We start from the raw sequence: 24,601 nt of genomic DNA, 5'->3' as shown, positions 1-24,601 counted from the left end.
ATTGTTGGATCACCCCATTTTCATCTCAGAAATCTGTACTTGCTCCAGTTCCTTCTGTTGTTTAATGCTATGAAGGAAAAGTCTGAGGCCAGCCTGATTTTTTGTTTGTTTCATTGTAGTTAATTTTTTGTTGTTTTACAAGTAATTTATAAGAGTTATAACATTATTATTGTTATAATTCAGTTATTACCAAGATGTGCAATTGTCATCATGCCTCTTAAATTGTATTCCAAGACACACTTTTTTTTTTTTTTTTTTGTGGTGAGAGATCGTATTTGGGGCATTACAAGGAATAAAACGGGTTCTCTTGTTTAATTCATTGTGAAATTATTCTTTCTGTTCAAAAGGTATAACTTTGGAAGTAGTACAACATATTTCCCTGTTTTTTAATTGTACAGTTTCTGGGTCTCTGGGTCAGGAGAGGTACTAGAAAAAAAAAATGAATTTCGCATTTTTTTTTTTTCCAAGCTAGTACCTATTCACAAGGTATAGCTTTGGCATTCTTAGATGTAATCTTAATGTCAGCTTTAGTTTGGTTTTAGTTTTTATATTTTCTATTTCATAAGTGTTCTTTAATCATAGTTTATGAGAGGCTGATTTAAAAGGTGCTGGGAAGAAAACATCTTACATTTTAGTTCATTTACATTTTAATCATATGCAATTTGTTATTAAGATTATGCTTAAATTTTCACTTGTTTAAGATTGCTTTATGCATATATACTGCATAATAGCTTTAAATATTTTAAGCTCGTGTCTTTGTCACAATTTGCCACTTCTGTCTTGGTCACTGATCTTTTCTAAATTATGTATTTTGTCATTTCAATTGAAAAATGTGATGTTCCATCAATAATAAGAATCCTAGTTGGATAAAAATATTTTTATATTATAAAAATTACCTAGAGTGTAGTTAGAACAAGAACTACAATTATAATGGTAAAGTTCTGGCTGCTTTTGTGTGTTCCCATTTCTTGATGGAGTAACTGGTAAAGGCATATCTCTAAAATTTGGCTAACCATTGTCATATAGTGAAATTTAAAATAGTATCTAGCAAATAATTTAAAATGTTATTTTATCTTAAGTTGATAATGATAAAGCATCTACTTAATTATACATTAGGAAATGAATCAAATGCCAAATTTCCTTCATAAGCAATAAGCTTTATTTTCAAGAACTACCAACAAAATGTTTTAACAAATGAAGCAATATCAATATAAGTTAGATTATATAAACATATAAGTAAAAATTAGCTATTGAAAACTCTAACACTATCCAGCTTAAGCGTGGTTCTCTGACATATCATGCTCTTTGAGTTTTCAAATACCAGGTTTAACAGTACCCTCTCTAGTAAAGATCTAATTGTGAATGTCAGGCTTTGACTGCCTAATACGATGTATTTAAGAAAAGCAATCAGGAAATGAAATGGGTTATTTCCCTATACTTCTTTGCAGTCCATTTGGTTTCCTGTAATTGGGATCAAATTTTCCATCTGCCTTGGTCCTCTGTTAATGATTTCAGCTAAAACCATAACATTTCCCGTCTTTGAGTTTCTGCTACTACAACCCTTGAATAAATGTCAGGTTTTTGTTTTCATTGTTCTACTTTTTTTTTTTTGTATTTACATTTTTGACAGCCTTTCCTCTCAACTGAATACTGTTATCACTTCTTTGTTCTAATCTTCTCCCAAGCTGCCTATATTATCACCCCTGTGTTTGAGAACTCAGATTCTTACCCTTTAATCCACTAATTGGGTTTTTACCCCATCTCACCTTGATTCCTCTTTATGCATCTGACCCTTCTTTCTACTATACAACCTGCCCACTAGCCTTGCGGTCATGCCAGATCTTCTTACCTTGTGCCCTCTTTCTTCACCCAGAGGACTTTGTTAATATTTTCTCCTCCAACTCTCCCAAAAGTTTCTATGAATATAGCATCCATTGTAATATTTTTCTAGAATAAATAGCACATTTTCAAATAGTTTTTTTAAGCAAAGAAATTAATTTTGTGAAGTCAGTATTTTTTGATTAAGTATATGCATTGGTTTCAACAGCTGGGAAAATGTATGTAATTAACAAACATATATTTCATCCTATTCATTTCCATTTATATTTTCCCTTTGGTGAAAAAAGAGTATATGCTTATTACTCATTCAATGAGTGCTTTTCTCTTTAAATATGAATTTAGTCACAATATTTATTGTAGGATATTAAAATTTATGCTTACTTTTTAGAGAGTTTGAACATGTGGCAAAATCAAAATGTATGAAAATAAGCCAAGACAATAATTCCTTATAAAAGTTTACACAGACATAATGAGTGGTGATTTTGTCAAGTTTTTCTAATATCCTGTTAATATAGTCTATGTAAGTGGATTATATCAAAGAACATAGGTCAAATTATAGAAGAGTATGTTAGTATATACACAAGCTGCATTGTTCACCCACAACTACAAATTTCAAATGAATCAAGAAGTTTGAAATCTGTATTATTTTTCTATGGAAACTTTTAAAAAATTTTCTTTTTTTAACATGAACTTGCTTTTTGTCACATGCACAGAATGAAATAGGCCTGGTTTTTACTATAAATTTATAATTTAGACAGGCTGATTTTATTAATTGAAGGTAATTTTCAAATATTTGACTTGGTAAGAAACATGTCACCAAACAACTAACTCACCAGGAAGAATCATGATAGGGATTTAAGAATGACATGGATTTCTAAGAATTATGAACTGTATCCACATAATAGTAAAATTCTGGCAAAGGGGAATAAAAACATGGAGTATATTGTCTAAAGTGAAGGAGAAAGTGTCCGGATGAAGACCAATTATCATATGACAGGCCAGGAAGTTGGTGAGTAAATCAGCATAGAAGAAGATAAAACAAGACCTTACCAAATGCATTTAACATATTTCTGTTCCATGAATCGGATGTTTAGGGTGACTGCATCAAACAGGACTGGAGAAGTCAAATTGGCACAGATTTATAGAAAGGAGCAAACAAACAATTTTCTGTAAGACACTAAACCTTACATTATAATCAGCAGACTGAAAGTCTAATTTACCAGTAGCTTTAAGGAAAAACAAATATAAGGAAATAGATCAAATTTTGCAGATGTCACTGTTACATATAGTGCTTTTCCACAAAAGATACTTAAAAGTTCAAGTCTAGCTAAAAACTACAGATTAGTAACCACTATATAAATAAACAAATTACATGTAATTTTTCTATAATTTCATCAATAGAGATTCCTTGAAGTAAAGTTTTTTTTTTTTTTTTTAACTATAAACATTACCTTGTAAACTTGCTCTTCAATTGAATTTTCAAAGACTTTAGCTTCATGTATATTTGGAACATTTTTCCTTCCTTGTTTTACCTATATGTTTTGATTGGAAACACTGCAAGGACAGGAAAACCTACTTTGGCCACAAAAGGATCTAGAGTTGAGCAGCATGGGCTTTCTATGTGTAGGCTTGTCATACATAGAAATAGTATTTTTAATAATCTACCAATAAATTAAAAGCAATGGGTATGGAAATTGCTGCTAGATTTTTGGATCTCTCTCTGAGTATTCTAAATCTCTACTCTCCAAAATGGTAGGCTCTAGCACATGTGGATATTGAGTACTTGAAACGTGGTTTGTCCAAAGTGAAATGTACTATAAATAAAAATATACACTGAACTTTGAAAACACAGTACAAAAAGAATGGAAAGTATCTCATTGTCTTAGTTTGTTTGCATTGCTATAAAGGAATACCTGAAGCTGGGTAATTTACAAAGAAAATAAGTTTATTTGGCTCAAACCTCTATAGCTTGTAAAGGAAGCATGATGTCTGCATCTGCTTCTAGTAAGAACTTCAGGCTGCTTCCACTTATGGGCAGAAGGTGAAGAGGGGCCCGTGTGTGCAGAGATCACATGGCAAGAGAAGAAGCAAGAGAGAAGTGAGGAAGGTACTGGGCTCATTTTAACAACCAGCTATCTCAGGAACTGATAGAGCAAAAACTCACTCTCCAAGCCCCCAGGGAGGGGATTAATATGTTCATAAGGAATTCACCCCATTACCCAAATATCTCTCATTAGGCACCACCTCCAACATTGAGGATTAAATTTCAAATTTCAACATGAGGTTTGGGAAACAAACATCCAAACTATCTGTACCACTCATGAATCACTTTGTATATGGATTATACCTTGAAATAATGTTTGAGATATAGTGGGTTAAATAAAATACATAATGAAAATTAATGTCATCCATTTCCTATTTCGTTTTTTTCTTTTTAAGAGATGGGATGTCTCGGTGTTGCATAAGCTAGTCTCAAATTCCTGAGCTCAAGTGATCCTCCCATCGCAGCCTCCCAAGTAGCTGGGACTACAGGGATGTACCAACCCTCCTGGCTTAATTTCACTAATTTCTTTTTTACTTGCTTGCACATGGCTACTAGAGAATTTTAAATTACATATCTGGCTCACATTATATGTCTATTGAAAAGTGCAGTTCCAAATGGTGCCAGAGCTTTAAAAAATCGTTTAAATTTAATATATTCTGGTTATCTCACATAGATTAGTTGAAGCTTTATTGTATCATCTTCATCTGTATTTTGATACCTGCTCTGAATCATGTGTCTATAAATTTTTTTCCTAAAGAATATTTCTTTAGATGAAAAATGGTGTGTATAGGAATAGATCTAAATGAAAGCCTTTTCGAATTATTGATACCAATGGATTGGTATTCCAGAGTACATTTCATGATTTCTTTTAACCCATTCCCACATCAATTCTTTCTGTAGTTGTGAACGGTTAGATACATGAAGTTTCTTACAGCTCTTTTCTCTTTCTTATCTTCTGAGGGTAAATCATGCATGCAATAGTCAGAAGGATTTGGTTAAAGGGAAGTTGGAAGGAAATCATCTAGAAGGTCTTGAACCGGATTTGCAAATGTGGATCATGAGGCCAGGGTGCTTGGGTAATGTAAGAAAACTTCTTAAAACAGTCGTTTGTAAATAGAGGTAACTTTACAGTGTCACAGAAGAGGAATTGAAGATCCATTGCCTCTCAGAAACATTTATCTACTCACGTTTTATTGCAAGGACACTTTGGTGTTCATATTTTTCTTTTCTTTTCTTTTTTTTTTTTTTTTTTTTTGTTTGTTTGTTTGTTTTGTTTGAGACGGATCTCGCTCTCCTGCCTAGGCTGGAATGCAATGGCGCAATCTCGGTTTACTGCAAGCTCCGCCTCCTGGGTTCACGCCATTCTCCTGCCTCAGCCTCCTGAGTAGCTGGGAGTACAGGCGCCAGCCAACACGCCCGGCTAATTTTTTTGTATTTTTAGTAGAGGCGGGGTTTCACCGTGTTAGCCAGGATGGTCTGGATCTCCTGACCTCGTGATCCGTCCGCCTCCGCCTACCGAAGTGCTGGGATTACAGGCGTGAGCCATCGCGCCTGGCCCATATTTTTCTTATGAACTGCCTTCCTTTGCTTTGCTTTCTAGACCATTTGTACTTTTCCTTTGATTTCCTTTTCTATTCAAGGGTTAATGAGAAATGGGCTTTTAATTTCCAAGTCTGCAAGATTGTTTGCTCTCCAGAATATAACTGAATTTTGCTTTTAAACCTGATTAGATGTTTTTGTTATATAATAAGAAAATTTAACCCAGCATTTAGTGAAATGATTGACATACTTTATACTTTTTCATTTTGTATCTTTCTTATCCTTATACTTTTCCTTATTTTTGTTACCTTTTTCGGTGAGATATTTATTCTTTGATCTGTTGTTGATTTATATGGACTACCATAATTTACCATTGCTGCTATCACAATAAAACTAGTATTTGAAATATACTATATCAAATACTTCCTCCTCTATCAAAATGCATTCTTTTCTTCTTTGATGTGCAGTTTGGATAATGATTTTATTACGTATATTTTTAATGTGGGGTCCATATTATTCTCTTCTAAATTATTTTTTTTTTTCAAATTGTGAGGAAGTTTTTACAAATTTGTGTTTGGTCAAAATAGGGTTAAGTTACAGTAGCTGCTGTAATATATCTACAACTCTTTTGGTCTTTAATCTTTGTGTTTCTTTTACAAACAAGTACTTTTCTTCTATGTGATATGCAAATCTCCCAGCTCCTAGGAGCAACTGGATAGGGATATGTGTTTCATCTTAAAACAAAGACCAAGAAAAAATAAAATAATATGATAAAGTTATTCAAAGGATTACAGAAACAGGTGTTCTAAGTCTACACTAATTGGATTTCAGTTAATTATTCCTTTTACTTTAGGGAATATAAGTACGAAATGTGAAAAAAAAAAAGTACCTGGAAAACTTCACTGACATGCTAATTGCTCTAAAATTATTTAACTTAGGGGAAAAAAAAATCCCACCTTAGTGTGACCGAAGTCTTAATTACCTTTTTCATTTCTAGATTTTAAGATACAAATGGTAGGCCTTCCATATACTATATATTTCACAGGGCTATGGCCTACTCTAGTTTTTCATGTATATATAATTTTAATTTTCCATGACAATGCACAGAAAATATTTATATAATTTAAAGATTAGATTTTTGACTAAACACAGGAAGATCAAAACAATTATCTCTTATGTTTAGGTCAAGAAGTCTGCTGCTATTTGATTTTAGATAAATCGTTCATTGTTCCTTAATCTCATTTTCCTCTTTGCAAACAGAAGAGTAGTTTTATATATCACTGTGGCCATTAGCATTCCTTAAAAGTGTGAGTTGAACAATAAGGGTATTCTAAAAGTGAGAGTCTTGTTTGTGAAATAATATGATTTTTTAAAGTAAACTCCATAAGGATTTGGATTTTTGTTGTTGTTCACTGGTCTTTGCCTAAAGCATAGGACCATGTCTGGCACACAGTAATTATGCAAGAGAATTTTCTGGATAAATGAATTAACAAATGATATATATTGAAGGAAGTCAGCAATAGATGACTAGAATTAGGATACAGATTATCTGAAAGTTGATATTTGATATAGTACATATTGGTAGAAGGGGAAAAATAAATCCACTATTTATATAGTGTTCTGGCTTGTTTTTTATATGTAAAGTAAAATTAGAAATCATGGCATCATGGTAAAAATAAAAAATCCATTGATTGGTGAAAATGGAGAATTCAGTGGTTAAGTGATATAAGTAAGTTCATGAAGCATACAAAGTGTTTAATAAACATTTGTTGAATGTATATTTATAATACAATTTGTTATGTTGCCAAATAAAAATGGGATCCATATATTAGGCACATTTTTTCATCTGGTACACTGCAGTGCTGATTCTATAGTCAAGCTTCATACATCTAGTGAAGGTAGCATTTTTACCACTACAGTCATTTTTATATTTTAACTATCCTGCACTGACTTAAATAACCGATTTCATTTCGGTCTTAGTTCTAATCGTGACGCCCATTTTCCAAAGGCTTGTATTTTGAGGACTGCTATTCTAGTCAGTTCCACTAAGATATCAAGGGGAAAGATAAGCAGACAAACTAAACATATTATTATCATTAAAGTGTATGAAAAAAAAGTGTCTACTTTCTTGATTTTTCTTTATGCCATCAATAAAATAATTACCTATTTTTTCATAAATTCACATTTGTACATGGTGAAAATAATTCACATGTTTCAGAAGACTAAAAAAATATAGCAAAAGACAATATTCCTAGGTTTCTGGCCCCATGTTCAGAGAAAATCTTTCTTAGTTTCCATTTTTAAATTATTTTGGTGGTTGCTATTATGTTTTAAAAATATTATTCACTAATTTTTAATCAGATTTTAAAGTATTTTTTGAATGCTACTACTGGAATCTTACAGAATTTAGCACATTAGTTTCTCCTCCACTTCTGCTTTTAACAACTAAATTTTTGTGGTTTTATTCTCTTTTTCACATTACCAATATAAATGACATTTATAGTTTTATGCTTATATAACTATTATTCAATATTAAATCAAGTATTGGGCCTAAGACCATAAAGAAAAACATTGTACAAAAAGTGTCCAGGATATTAAACTTTTAGGTTATTTCAAATTTTTGTGCTACTTTCTGATCATAATGAACTGGAACTTTTTCATATACTTCTTGTCATCAGACTTTCTAGCCTTCTCTTTGTTTTGCTGGAGAACACCCTTGAGTAATGTTTCATTAGAGGTTGCACAGGAGATGCATTTTTCTGTTCTGCTAGTCCAAAAATATTTTATTTTACTCTGACAGTTGATTGAAAGGTGGCATGGGCATGGGATTATAGGATTAAAATAATTTTATGTCAGCATTTTGAAGGCATTAATGTAATATCTTTTAATGTGAATTGTGGCTTTGAGAAATTTCATGTTTTGAATCTCACTGCTTAGTAAGTAAACTTTTTTCTCTCTCTCTGAAAGATTTTAGGTGTTTTTTTTGTTTTGTTTTGTTTTGTTTTTTCTTATTTATTTATTTATTTGAGACAAGGTCTTGCTCTGTCACCCAAGCTGGAGTACAGTGGCACTATCTTGGCTCACCACAACCTCTGCCTCCTGGGCTCAAACAGTCCACCCACTTCAGCCTTCCAAGTGGTAGGACCACAGGTGCGCCACCACACCTGGCAACTTTTTTTGTTTTGTTTTGTTTTTGTATTTTTAGTAGAGATGGGGTCTTGCCATGTTGCAAAGACTGGATAATGTTTCTTTATCTTTGGAATATTGAAATTTAACCAGAATTAATATAAGTGTATATTTTATCCCTCCATTCAAATTGACATATATAGGGGATTTTAGTTCTGAATACATGTTTCCTCCTTAGTGCAGTGAACTTTGTTTTCTTTTTCTTTGATTATTTTTCCTTTCTTCCATTGTCTGTCCTCTGTTCAGAGATTCTTCATTCTTTCTTTTAATTTCCCTAATATATTCTACTTCTTTGCCCTATGTCTTTCATCTTTCCTTCTTGTTTGCTGGTGTAGTTGGTTACTTTATTTCCTCCATCCCTTTAACTTTTTTTATAATTATACTTTTAAATTTTGTGAAACTCTCTTTCTATGATTGGTACACGCTAAGGCAGTCTTTTTTAGTGTAAAGGATGAAAATATCCCCTTAACACGCTTTAATATTATGAATAATATATATAAAATAATGTGTGATATGCACACACACAGGAATAAATTTTTTCTGTTTTTTGAATTATTATTTTTCTAGATGAGTGATACTGAATGTTTATCTTGGTCATTTATTTGTGTGCTATTTGATTTTTCCTGGAATCAGATTCTAGGTTAGATTCTATCTTTGCTATTGACTGGTTGAATAACCAAGGACAAGTTACATAGCCACTTTAAACCTCAATTTTTTTTTTTTTTTCAAAAAAAGCATAACAAGAGTGACATTGTGAGTCATGTTGTGATAATTTAACATGGAATCAGCACATAGTTCATTCTTAATTTTCTAAAATGCCTTTTATTTCATCAATGACATAGTTATAATGCCTAATTTTTTAAGTTATAATGTATTAATGGGACTGGCCTAATTCCACTATAAACCTTTGATGCAACATATTCCTATTGAACATTCAGGGTTCAGTTTTTCTATAAGCAAAGATAGTAAATGTTTTCAGCTTTGTGAGCATAGTCTCTGGGGTAACTATTCACTCTGCTGTTATAGCACAAAATCAGCCATAGACAATGCATAAACAGGCGTGGCTCTGTTCCAATAAATATTTACCAAGAACAAGCAATTGGCCAGGTTTGGCCCATAGACCACTGTAGGCCTACCCCTAAAATATATCATGTAACGTTCCATCCAGCATGTTCTCTGGAATTACCGCTAAGCTTGGAGCTGGAGGCATAGATTTTAATTTCACTTATGTGATCTAGAGTAAGTCACAGAACCTTTTTAGGCTTTATTTTTTCCTGGTACATAAAATAAAAGGAAATAAATTGTCACTTAAGCTTATTAGAACTCTAAAGTTATTATTCAAAAACTAGAAGCATTTCAATGAAAAAATATTAATACTCAACATAAAATGTGAAATCTCTTATTGTATATTCACCATTTGTATTCCATTGTTACAATGCATTGTAGTTGATGTTATTTTTGAGAGTGAGGACTATGTCTGATGTTTGGTTTCCACTTATCTAAATAAAATAAACTTTACTGTTACTTTTTGGTTGTTTTAGAAATAATAACTTAATGATATATATGAAAATGTTTATTAAAGAAAAATGTTTTAATGGATCTTCTATTGTGTTTGAAAAATGAACCAGGAAAGCTCTGCTTCAGTTTTATTTAATTAACTGAAATAAGGTTTAAAAAATGATGATACTAGAGTGTAAAATATTTATCACAAAATATAAAAAATATAAATTCCCAAGAAAGCAACAGTACCAGTTACAATGGTAACTACAAATGTCAGCTGGTTCATAAATGCAGCTTACTTTTGAATGATTACTGAAATCTAAATTTTAGTACTTCGTTACATATGGATAATCCAAGGTAACGTGCCCCTACTATTTTCCTTGAGCATTTTAGAACAAAAGAAAATAAACATCTCATATTCAAATTGAAAGGTGAAGTCAAAACTTGATCTTTTCTTGAGGTAGTACAATTATTTTTGTTCCAGTTTTTCACATGCTAACATATTTGTAGTAGTCTTTTTGCAAGTCACCCCTCCCTTCTTTGACTTCCTCCTTCCCTCCCTCCCTCCCTCCCTCCCTCCCTCCCTCCCTCCCTCCCTCCCTCCCTTCCTTCCTTCCTTCCTTCCTTCCTTCCTTCCTTCCTTCCTTCCTTCCTTCCTTCCTTCCTTCCTCCCTCCCTTCCTTCCTTCCTTCTTCCAGAAATAGTTGTTAGCCATGCTGGAAAAAATACTCTCCAGTATCTGGGAATAGAGATTAGAGAACAGTAAAGATAAGTAAATAGGCAATTGCAATACATTGTGAAAAATACTATAATGCAAAGTTGTTGAAGGATACTTTAGGGGCAATTATGAGGAGAAAATATCCTAGTGAGGTGACACTACGCTGAGACACAAAGAATGAATGGGAAGGTGCTAGTTGAGTATGGGAGGGATGGAGTGATGAGCACATGAAAACCAAATGAAATTAGCTCATGGCCACAAATTTGAGGATTTGCCTCAATGGCAAAATGGGAAGTTTTTAGACTCCATCCGGAGATGTGGAAATAAATTGTTGACATAGTATGGTTTGGTGGAAAGAATATGTGCTTCTGACAAAGGCAGATCTAATTTGAAACCTGGCTTTACTTTGGCTTTGTGACTTGGGCATATTTTTTAACCTTCTTGATTCTCAATTTCCTCTTTTGCAAAATGGAAATAATGATATGTATTTTAAAAGAATGTTGTAAGGAGTTAATAGGATAGCCACACAAAAGCAGTGGCTCGTGCCTGTAATCCCAGCACTTTGGGAGGCTGAAGTGTGCAGATCACAGGGTCAGTAGTTCAACACCATCCTGGCCAACATGGTGAAACCCCTTCCCTACTAAAAATACAAAAATTAGCTGGGTGGGGTGGCGTGTGCCTGTGGTTCCAGCTACTCAGGAGGCTGAGGCAGGATGATTGGTTGAACCCAGGAGGCGGAGGCTGCAGTGAGCCAAGATCGTGCCACTGCTCTTCAGCCTGGGCGACAGAGCAAGACTCGGTCTTAGATAAAAAATGCCTTCCATGGAATTAATGTTTAATTAAAGTTAGTTGCTATTATTCTTCCTTTCTTAGTATTAGGAAAAGTTGAAGTGATCTGTGGGGGGAAAGAAAAAAATGTCTTTGACTATGATCAAAGTACCCAGAGATTGGTTATGCAAATAATTTTACAACTCTCCTCTTTTTTTCCTCCCTCCCTTCTTCCCTTCCTCCTTTCTTATTTCTCACTCTGTTTTCCTCCTTACAGTTATTTTTCTGTATGAGAAGCGGTTAGTGTCTTCTTCCCAAGCTTTAACTAAAATATACTGGAGGGCACTTTTGACTGTGTTTCCATAGCTCCCAATGAAGAGTGGACATGCCATAATTCTTGTTTATAATGGAAGAAAAAAGTACAAAACCCAGAAAGGTCTCTAAGCAGAATATGGGGCTACGACACTTAATTAGCTAGGTGCAGTACAGGTTTGGAGCTCTTGGTGCTACCAACAGCATCCATAAAGGACGGAAGCATACGTTAGGCAAAGAGCTCCACTACATGGTGGCTGTGTCCTTGCAATGGGACAGGCCTTACCAAAATTGAGGAGAATGGCAGTTTGAACTTCTCTGAGATACTGGAAGTGTCTCTTGCATAGCCTTTCAATAGCAGTAAATAGTATTTACTACCATTGTATGCTCTGCTGATTATTAAACTGTTATCTCTTTATCTTCATCTCCATTCTTCCATCTTCAGCTTTGTACACATTCTTTTAAATTAAAGGTTTTTGTAAATAATGAAGTTAAGGGATATTATAGTGACTTGGGAAGTATAATTTTTCCAAGATTATTTGTGTGTTAAAAATCCCTAAAGATTCATATCTAAATTATTCTAAATATCCAAACTAAACCCAAACCAAATTTTCACTTTAGGAACCCTTAGCTTCTATTCAACATATAACATTGCATTTATGTATTTTTTTTTTAACTAGAACTTCAAAACATAATTATATTTTCAAACCAAAGATCTCCAGTATGGACTTGCTATAAATTGTAGTACATCAATTGATGTTTAACTTTTAAATTTTTTATGTATAATAGTTATAATTAATCTCCAATGTACAGAAAAGTCTTTATTTGTTTTTACAAACTGAGGAGCATAAACATCAACTTGATTAATCTTTGTAGTCTTTTATCACTTTTATTTGCAGGTTTTTTAGTTTGCTTATCACCTCCTTTTTTTATTGTTGTTGTAATTCTTTGATGTATTGTTTTCCCTAAGTCTCCTAGGTATTTTAATGACTAGTCTTTTATTTTCTGATACTCTACAAACATATTTAGTTTTACTTAAGACAAAACTACAAGATATGAATTGGTGTTCATTATTTATGGTCTTTTCTCTAAGGGATACAATTAGAAAAATAATGACAAGTGAGAGAAAACTCTTCTGCAAAAGTACAAAACCGCTTCATTTTATTGAAAAAGCAAGTTAAAATAGCTTCAGTGATACGTAATGATATACATAATTTCCTGGGTGTATTGCCTGGATTCTTTTTAACCCTTTCAAAATAGAAATATTTATTATTTCAATAAAAGAAAGCAATCACATAAGACCAAGAGCTCTTGCTAAGAAATGTGTATATTTCATACATTCTACTTGTGAAATATAGTAGGGGAAATATTTACGAGCACCATAAGATAGGAAGCTGAAACTGCAATCATTTCTAAATGAAAATTATGTGACAGTTTATCAGTATTTAATGCTAACATTGGTTGATGTGAGCATGAAGAATTTAGCAGCTATTTATCATAACTCTGTGTGTGGTTAGTTCTCTGATATACTTGCTTAGAGTAGAATGGTGTTTTAGTGGCAACATGAACCACAGCTTCAGTCTGAGATGTTAAATAAATGGAGATGCCAAAAGAGGATTTGTTTTTGTTGCTTGGAGTGTGTGTGTGGTTGTTGTTTTTCACATTCTTGTTAAAAGTAGTCTCCCATACCTTGCATGGGTTGGTTTTTGATCCACACTCCCCTAAACCATGGCTGGGCTTCTGCACCAGATGCAGGTGTCCCCTTGTGCTGTCAGCCAGGAATGATTAATGAGGATTTGCCCCTACTGAAAGCAGTCTTTGGAGCATTGTTCAGGGCATCTGTGGAACTGTCGGGGGAGACAAGGACACAAGTGAACAACCAATTATTGGGCCATCACTGAGGCAGCATGAAAAAGACATCAAATTGGACAGAGAAGCAATGCTTTTGTTTGGAGATCAAATATTATTTTTTAGGTATTAATAGTAACATAGGACTTTTACCTTGTTTTAAAAGAATTTTGGTCAGGTCTAGGCTCTTAACCAGAAGTAGAATGCTTTTTCCTTTAAAGCTAATTAAATTCTTTGAAAGTAGTATAAAAGGAATAAAACATCACCAAATTGATTCCTAAGTGGTTGCCTATTGTATAAAGATATATCGTTTTGCACGGCTAACATTAGAAAACAAGGACTAACTATGTAGCAGGAGGGAAGGAGGATCCTCCACGCAGAGTTCCTAATTGCTGGTCATAGATGACAAGGGCGAGGGGTTTTACAAGTGATCAGAGGGTCAGAGACATTGCACTGGAATGCTGAAGCAGAAAAAAACAAAACCAAACTCAAAGCTGGGAAACATTTCCTAGCCTATGTGCAGCATTTGTGTGTTTCCTTATTTCTAGCGTGGCATATACCCTTAGGTCTTAGTGAGTAAGAAAATATTTTTCAGGCTGTTACATTCTCATAGTAGGTCTGTGATTTAAATCAAATAATTTAAAAGACTAAAGAACATAATGTATTTTGAGCACAATTCAAATGCGGATTAAGAAGCCCTTTCTTCCAGTAAAGTAGTTTCTTTTATGCTCTGTCCTTTCAGGCCTGTTGTCTTTAGGGTATTAAGAATTAAAAGCTAAGCTCTGAAGCCACTAAAACCTTCAAGGAGCAGATAATGATGTTTTAATATATAAAAAGTAATGGTCAGTAACAACTTTAACAAATGTGGTCCGTGTAACAACTATAAAAAATACCTACTTAGCATTTATTTTTTGCAGGTTAACACTTCTGTATTATCTTTTTTTTAATGACAAGAACTTCAGGAACAGAGTAATTAGAAATCACCTCAAGATAAAAACAGGGATCAAATGACTATATCTAAAACAAATGTCTGAGAAAAGACTGATTTTACAAGTGATTTCTGGAAGAGTGCATTGCTTTGTGGGTCTTAAATAATTTTCTCTTACACTTACAGTGGCCTAGCTGCTTACTGATTTATATTCACTTGGTCAGTTCTAGAATTACATAATATTCTGAATTTTTCAAGCCAATCAGAATTTCCTTTATCTTATTTTTCAAATGTAGACAAGGAATACATACTATCACTCGTATTTCAAAAATTGGCCCATTTAGATAGATGCATTTTTATATGAAGCAGGCAAATAGGCTAGGCCCAAATCATGACACCCATTTGACGTTATTATGACTAGCAGCTTTGACTTGAAATAGGCTGAACAGATAAATCCATACCAAATGGACACTAATACTGCCTCTTTTCAATGTCATGAAAACAGCAGTTTCAAACTGTGTCCCATTTACTACTCACACTAAAATTGTCTCAGTGAGAGAGGATAATTCAATTGTTTTTTATTAATAACCTGTTTTTCAATGTGTTAGCAGATTCCCTGGATTTGAGATTGTTCAAAAACATTGAATTTGCACTGGTCTGTTGGCAGATGATACAATTTCTACAAATGGAGTATTATTATGTATTTTTTCCCATGCAAATTCTGCTTCAAGTTTTGAATCTTTTAAAATTACCTGTATTAACAGGAATTGACCTTCACTATAGAGATTTAGTTTCGTCTCTTACCTATTTTTTTTCTTTAGTAACTCTTGTCTTCTGGATGCTAACATGTCACTTGTCATTTAGTCATTACACTAATTTTAATTGACTTTGAGCCAAGGCAGCTTCTCAGGCAGGACTGCTCATTTCACTTCTATTGTTTGTGAGCCACTGATAATGGTCTTTGAGTATGGTGCTTCAAACATTTGGCCTTTGAGAATAGCATGTTTTCCTATAATTTTTATAGTAAGTATATTATAGGCAAAACTAATGGTAATGTTGCGTCCTATTTCTTGCTTCTCTTTATCTGCAATATCTACTCTAAGATTTTATTGGTGTGCCATGATTTTTTTTTTTTCATGCCACACTCAGGGTTTCTAATAGCTCTCAATTTTCTACGAGTTTGCAAATTTTTATTTGAATGTTTGCTTCAGTTCCCTTTTGGAGTATTGACATTAAGCTATACAGGGTCAAGCTTCCCTGGATTATTTTCTTTTTTAAAAAAAAAAAGATAATTATAATTACCAATATAGGTATTTAGTTAAGAATCTGGGGTTGGAAGATTCAAAACTTCTTATTTTACGGAATTCCAAGCAAATTTCTAATTTTAACTCTGAGATTTGGAAATGTGAGTTTGCAATATTGTTTAGGCCAGAAGAATCACTCAAAGAAACATAATTATCAATGTTTTTCTTCACAGATGAGGGACAGTTAGGGTTGTCAGATAACATACATGATACCTAGTTAAATTTGAAATCAGATAAACAATTAATCAATTTTTAGTATATCTTAAATATTGCATGGGATATAATTATACTAAAAAATTATCCATTGTTTATGTGAAATTCAACTTTAAGTGAGTATCCTGAGTATCCTGGTTTTTGGTTTCCAAATCTTGCAAAACTAGATAAGACCAAAACATTAAGAAGTGAGTAACTATAACCTGGATAGCAATCTAGAGATCTGGTCGTATGGGTTCTGTCCCAGAATTTCATATGACAGTGAGCCAATTTTTTTTTTTTCTGCCCTGGTAATAGGTCTCCAACTAGTTTATTGAAATGTTGTGTAGATAATTTTAACTTAAACAAATTTAGCTTAAACACTCAGAATTTTTTGACAGCAAGTCACATATAAGCAAAAGGAGGTAGAGTGATACCCCAAAGACCAATTAAAGGTCTTTTGAGACTGACAAATTCAACCTACTTGAATTGAGACACAGACCTGCCATCTACAAGAGAACTAATGAAATGACTTCCATCATCTATAATGAATTGCATAAGAAATAAAATATTTTATTCTTGACAGAGAATTGAACTTCCTTACGAACTGCAAAAGTTGAAAGGAAGGTTTGAAGTTCAAATAGGTTATAGGGAGAAAGAGGACAGGGATTTAAATGAAAATGGCCTAATTCAATTTTTGTGGGCAAAACTCAAGTTAGGTAAGAAATATGTGACTTTAGGCTTTACAACTAACATTGTCAGAGGAGTTGTCAGAGCCCAGGTGCTCAGCTTTGCCTTAATTACTTTTTCCCCCTCAAAGTATTGTTTTAAAACATTTGATGATATAGATATTTAACTGTTGGACTATTATACTCTATTTTTTTAATGAAAAAGAGTAAGTGGGATTCAGTGTCAAATTATTTTCTCAGAATTTTCCACTAGCAAATATAGCCTTATTTAAACAGGGGTATCAAATCTTTTGGCTTCCGTGGGCCACACTGGAATAAGAAGAACTGTCTTGGGCCACACATAAAATATCCTGATATTAACAAGAGCCGATGAGCTTAAAAAACAACAACAACAAAAAAAACTCATAAGGTTTTAAGAAAGTTTACAAATCTGTGTCAGGCTGCATTCAAAGCTGTGCTGGGCCACATGTGGCCTACAGGCCACAGGTTGGACAAGCTTGATTCAAACCTTTGCCAAATAATCTCATGGTTATTGCACTAAGGTGTAAGCTATTATTATAACATCCAGTTGGGAGCGTGCTAGTAGCTGAAATGGCAAAGATGTTTTTTATTTTTAAGGCATAAACATAAACAAGGAATTGATTAGTTGGGTATACTTTCATAGATGTCATTAGATAATTCCTTTATATTTTAATACATGAAATTTACATAGAACAAAAACCAAAATTTGTTATTTTGTATATGATAGGCAACCTAATTTGTAGCTCTCTTTTTCACTGCCACCCAAGAAATAGAAATATTGAAATAATATTCTTGGCCCCCAAGTTTTATTTTGTGTTTTTATGGTTGCATCTGGCAAACACAGAAGAATACATTAAAACAATTGACACATTTTTGTCCTGGTGTTAGCACAAGTGTAAAATGAGATGTTTTCAAAAATCAATCACCATGTATTTATTGATTTCCTATTGTAAGGTATTATAATACATGTAATATTGGCTGTTAGGCTATATGCTATCTTTAAAATATTTACCTACACGTCTCTCTCTCTATATTTGACCTATCTAAGATAGAGAGAGAGAGAGAGACGTGTAGGTAAATATTTTAAAGATATCTAAGACAGATAGAGAGAACTGGAGGTAAATATATAAATATATGTAGAAGGGTCAATTCAATTTACCAATAAGTGCGAAGAAAATATTAGTAAGTACAAACACACTAAAACTGAATTCATGAAGAAAATTATATCCATCAGATTAAAAATCCTTTATTATTCTGACAGTTCTACCTACATACTTATCTGCATTCTCATTCTTATATCCTCCTTCCTTCCTTTACAACTGAATAAATGTCTCCTCTCCTCTCTGGGCGAAGCTCTTGACTTGGGCCCTGGATTCCTTCTCTTTCTGCCTTCTCAGGGCTCTTGCAATAGGGGTTATCCTTTCTGTTTCCTTTACCTTCACCAACTCCTTCCCATGTGTTCTCAGATACACTCACATTCCTGCTATCTTAAAATGAACAGTTTCTTCCTGAACTCCCCTCTCCATCTATTGCTTAGTTTCTTTCTCCTAAAAGTCACAATTTTGGAAAAAGGTGTCTACATTTTCCCATTGTTTTAGTCTTTAATTTATTATTTCTGTGCTCAGGACCCAAATGAGAATCTCCTTTCACTGAGGTCACACAGCACTTCCGTGGGGCTAATTCCAATGAATATTTTTAACCTTCATATTAGTTGCCTGTGAATGGATTTTGATCTACTTTACCACATTTTTGCTGGCTTTGAAAACGTACAACCTCCTGGTATTTTTTCCCCCTCTCTCAGTCTTCTTTTCCTTTGCCCAGGCTTTAAATGTTGATGCTTTTCAGGATTCTGACTTGAGGACTCTTCTTACTCCACACTCTTGGGGATCCTCATCCACTCTTGAGCATTGAGGTATGACTTCAGACTGAGGACTTAAATTAGTTTCTCTATCTCAGACCTCTCTGCTGAGTTCCATTTCTAGATATACAATGTATTTCTGGACATCTTCACTTGATTGTCTTTCAGACATCTCAAACACACAATGTGTGAAACTTAGCTTCTTTCCTAAATTACTTGAACAGCCTTTTAAACTGACTCCCAGACCACAGCCTTGCCATCCTCCAATCTGCTCTCCACTCATCAGCCACAGTAATCAAACTCAAGTCTTTTCATATTACTTCTTTGATCTGCCTGCATATAATCCATCACTGACTCGCTATTCCCAAAGTCCAAAATTCTTAAGGTTTCCCAGGCCTTCTGAGATCTGTCCCCAATTCTTTGTAAACTTCATCTTTTCCCTTCTCTCTCTCACATTCTAAGGTAAACATATACTGAACAATTAATTTTTCTGTTCCTCAGGTACACTCCCCTATTTTTTATCCACTTGTTTGTCATACATGGAATTATCTCTGCCAAGAACATCCTTCCTTCCTTTTTGTCTTGATCTACCTTTAGATCCCATTTCAGTTGTGCTCTTCCTTTCCTCTGAAAGTTTTTCCTGGTATCCTCACCCACCCAGACTAGATTAGACATTTTAAGTGTGTGCTCCTGTGTCTGCTTATATTTTCTCAGTGTAACACTTAGAGACACTTTACTGTAACTTTCTTGTTGTCTGCATTTTAAGGTACTGCAACTCAGGCAGCATAATTTCTGAAGTCTTGGGTACTAAACTAAAATTTTCCCAGAGACCAAAAATAATGTGAAATCCAATACAATCAAGATTGCATAACAGTTCTCTGAATTGGCTACATTGTGCCATTCATGTATTTATTCATAAAAATATTTATTTAGGATACCATAGAAGTGGTTAAGAGGGCAGACTTGAAGCTAGGCTAGATTGCTTGGGTTCAAATCTCAGCCCTACCTGCATGATTTATGATCAAGTTGATTCAGTTCCTTATTCAGAAATTAGGAATCAATAAAGTAAGTACCTAAGTAAGTACAATAAAGTACTTTATAGGATCACTGTGTTAAATTATTTATTACATATGAAGTGCTTAGGACACTACCTGGATAATAGTAAGCACTGTGCAAGTGCTGAGCACTGCTAGTTCAAAGGTTTTTAGGGGTCAACACTTATACTACCTGCCATCATAGAACTTACAGATAGCGCAGGAGAAACACATTTAAAAAAACATTCTTACCTCTTTCTCTTGGAGGTTCTAACATGCTCTTTATTCTTACCATACCCACAGCCTGTGATATCTGGGGTCTTTCCGAGTACTTTTAAAGTAGAATTGTATCATTTCACTTAGAAATATTTTCAGACACAGAACCATTTTAACTCCAGAGTTCTGGGAAATCCTTAGCTTTTCACAAATTTGCCTCATAGCTAATTCATAAATTCCCTAAAGGAGGAAGATCCACTTTAAGGAAATTCTTTTCACTTGGTGTTTCCCTTGGAAGTAACAATCTACCATGCTTTTCTCTGTGGCATTCTTCAGCCCAGAGCTCCCAGCAGTTTATACTGTACCTGTGTGCAAATTAAAATAAAATGTTTTCTCTCTCTCTCTCTCTGGCTGGAAGAATAGAAAAAGTTACCCCTCTGTGTAGGAGCAGCATCCTAGGCATACAAACTCAGGATAATATCAAGAAAAAAGTGTGACCCCATGGGGGCACACAGGCAGCTTCAGGGAGCACGTCTCTGTGAGAAGACGTGGGCTGGCCTTCACTGCTACTGTGCCCTCTTAACAGAATGCTCTTATGCAGAGCACAAAATGCCCACTGTATCCAGCAGCTCACACAGTGGACCTGTTTACTTCCTAGGCTTCCTGTGACCTACACTTCCCCTTGCCTGTCCAGGGTCAACTCCATAAGTAGCTTGCTATGCTTTAGCTATTTTCTCAGGTCCCTGTAATGCCTTTCTATGTGTCATATTTTCAGAGCTCTGCCCTTTGCTTTCCAAGATGACAGCCTTGGTCCATTCTATCTAGCTGAGCAGGAAGCTCCAGAACATTTTACATTAGTGCAAGGAGGTAAGTAACTGCACTGTTAGACATTTAAGACAGAAAGGCTATCTAGTGGCTCTTATTGCTGATGCTATGTAGGATGAAGTTAATTGTTCAGAGTCTCAGCTTAAGACTCTCCAAGTTCATTGTTCAGATTCTCAGCTGAATTCTCTAGGTCTTGAACCTCCCATGCTAGTTAAAGGAAGATGAACTTGGTACATCAGTATTGATGTGTAAACACCTAAAGGCAATAGGGAGTAAAATCAAGAAATATATTCTGTATGTAGATTGTGTTCGACTTGGAAAATAACAGTAAAACAGTACTTTTAAGTATATTTATTTATGATTCATAATATATGGTATTTTCATATACTTTATCTTCTTTAGTGTTCAAATTAATGCTGTGAGGCAAATCAGGCAGTATACAATGCACAGGTTTTATTTTTTTAAAATAAAACATGTGGCTTGGCCCAACAAATAGAAAAAATATGAGATTTAACTTGTCACCAAACACTGAAGGGAGGAGGAAATTAATTCTAGGAGAATTTTCAATTGGAATTATTATTTGTTTTTGTTCACCAGGACTTACTTTCTAAAAATTTAAATAAATGTCCCAAAGGCAAGACAGTTTATATTTGGGCACCCCAACAAAACACATTCATTTAAGGTAAAAAAATAATCAAAATGTGATAATATTTCACTTTAGAGCAGTAATATTGGCCCTGTCTTGTCTAGTTATGAATCAGAGCTAATGAGGGATATGAACACAGAACTAACACTGTAAATCAAACTTTAAAAAGCTGCTTTGTTATCTTGTTGACAGCAGTTATTAATGATTCGAGGGCCTCTATTTTAGTAAAAAACAGGGTCTGTCTTTCTGATTTTAAATGAGCAATAGCACCTTACAAGAGGTTGGATGTGACTCTTACTACAATAGGTAATTGTAGCTAACAGCTGCATTTGAGTTTTCATTGTGCAGTCTTTTTGAGAAGATTTCCTAGTGATAGTTCAATTCATGCAGAAAGTTAGCAAGCATTCTCAACCTGAGAGCTATTTATATAAATTTTAAAACAATATACAAGAGAATAGTTTAGCAGCTCTTAAGTTTTAGGCACACATAAAAATAGACATTAGATGTCTTAAGGACATTTCTGTAACGCACTAATCTCCATTTTTTTTTTTTAAGTAATTGATTATAAATGTCTTTCTTCTGCTTTTCCTTTATGTTTTTAAAGGTGAAAGCAGTAGTGAAATAATTGACAGGTGCTACTGAGTATCTCCAGAAAATATATCTTGATCTGGATTACTGTGGAATCTTAAAACAAAATTTTCTAACATAATTGTAACCATATTGTATTTTTGAGTGCAAAGTGGCTAAGTACAGAAAGTGATTATAAAACATTGCCTAGGTTATTCAATGTTCCAGTACTCTGAGTGTTATGAGAAATGTTCAGAATGTTATCTCAACTTTTGCATTTCTTTAGAAAATATAAGAAAACTGTCCCCAAATGTTGGTGGTTGAGACTTCCATACAATTCTGAAAATCTTTGGAAATTGTTTTTGTCTAACTAGTAATGCACATATTCCTCACCAAGTTGTTGCCAGAATCATAATTTCTTTTATCTAGAAGCAAATGATTTTTATTTTTAGAAAAAAGTATAAATTATGGACAAATTGAGTAAGAGTGTCCTACTATTTGTATAGAGTTATATTTATACTAATCTTTCCCTTATAGCTTTTGCCCTTGTGTAAGTCATTTATCTAAAGAATCTTCTGAGCTTTCTTGCAGTGTTGGTTAAGGAGTATTGACCATGAAGAATCTGAGTTCTAAACTCTGAGATGAGATACACTTGTCTCAGAGTCAGAGACCCAGACAGAAAGGTGACTGCTGAGAGGTGGGCCAGGCATTTTCTTCCTCCTCACCGCCTCTTAACCTCATGTCCTCAAGGAGGAGTTCTGAGACCGTCGATAATCATCATAGCTCATGGGTCCAAGCCTTCCTACTGCAAGGAATTCTCATTATTTCAAGGGCTTTTTAATCAGTAAACAGTAGAAGACAATTACTGTATAGATCGGTTTAATTAGTTTATTTGATGCCCAAAGCATGTAAATTTGCAACCAGGTTGTTTCTGCTAGCTATAGAATCATAAATTAATGGCAGTGTTCTGGGCTGAAAAGATGATGCTCTGTGAGTGCCAACCTGCTGGTACAATCCTAGTGGATTAGGAAGAGGATTGGTATACATGGAGGCTTTTACTAAAACAGGCCTCTCATGTCTTCATATCATCAACCATAATTTATTTTTTACCATCTCTTACTAGCACTTTTCTAGTTTTCCATTAAAGTACCTGAGGATACTGAGATATAGAGCTACTAAAAATCTGTATATTTAATATATTGAATCGAAATTTATTTATTCTTTATGTTGTTTCTATCATCTGTAGAACAATCTATATCAAATTATATATGTATAAAATTATGTATATAAAATAATTTCTGAGGATATAAGGACCTTATATTTGAAAAGATGTTTTAATATTTTCTAGTAGGCATATTTAGTGGCTCTAAATTATGTTTTCAAATTGTTGATTCAGTGCAACATCTCACTTTTCTAATCATTGTCGTTTTTTTACTTGCTCCCCCAATCATGAAGCAAAGAAAACATGCATTTTTCTCCTTCAGAAAATGCTATCCTTCCACAAATGCAAATTAGTCTGAGATAAAACAAACAAAAAAGAATCAGAAAGAAACAAAGAAAGAAAATCTTTAAAGCCTTTGACTGGTTACTTGAGCATTGTTCAGTAAGTAGACATAGTCACTATTCCCACCATGATTTTTAGAAGTTGTGACAAGAGCCATCCACATTCTTTTGTGCATGACCAGTGGCACATTTGTGAGATGACCAGCGGGGGTTGGGACTGTGTCTAGGAGCAGTTTTCTTTTTGTGAAGTTAATGGGCACATATGGGGATTGAACAAGCTTTACCATTCTTTCAGGCTCCTCCTTCTTCCCTGGTCATGGATTTGAAAAATTGCCATTGAGACTGGAGTCAATGATCTTCTCTCTCCTGTTTTATATAATTAATTGCCATTAATAGAAGATATCAGTCATGAGATAAATTTGGTTGAAGGTGAGGTTAGACAATGAGACCTTGACTGATAATTTAAAATTTTAATTTTCTTTTCTTTTTTCTTAATTTGCTTCTTACCCCCTACATCATCTCCTACATCTTCCTAACTATCCTATATGGTGTCCTCACTGATCTGATTGATGTTGGCCAGTATGAAAATAGTTTGTGTGGGATTATAGCCTGTTTACAATAAAAAGTAACACAATTAACTTAATTCTATAACTTCTGAAACTGAGATAAAAGTCATACTGAAATTCTGAATGATTTGTGGTAAACATACCTGAAAAGCCTGCTTCCACTGGATCTGCTCTTTCTTTTTGACTCTTAGTTTCAATTGTCAGAGAATTGTTTTCACAATGCTAACCAGGGTTTCCAAGTTGAACTCTTTAACTCCAAATTTAAACAAAGCAAGTGTCTTTGTTTTAAGTGATAACACCTGTGCACAACCTGATGCCTGGCCTGGATTAATTTTAATGTCATTGATGCCACTGTTTCCAGAAGTGATATTTAGATCTTATTCTAAATTGGAAATAAAGTAAAAGCTGATTTGGGTTAATATTTAAGATGACTGAATTTAGATGAAGTTAGCTTACATTGGGAGCAAATTATCCATCTAAGTACCTTGTGAAACTGGA

This window comes from Macaca mulatta, chromosome 4 (assembly GCF_049350105.2).
Source record: "Macaca mulatta isolate MMU2019108-1 chromosome 4, T2T-MMU8v2.0, whole genome shotgun sequence".
Classification (NCBI taxonomy): Eukaryota; Metazoa; Chordata; class Mammalia; order Primates; family Cercopithecidae; genus Macaca; species Macaca mulatta.
The sequence above is the reverse complement of the archived record's forward strand: the minus strand, read 5'-3'. Positions refer to the sequence as shown.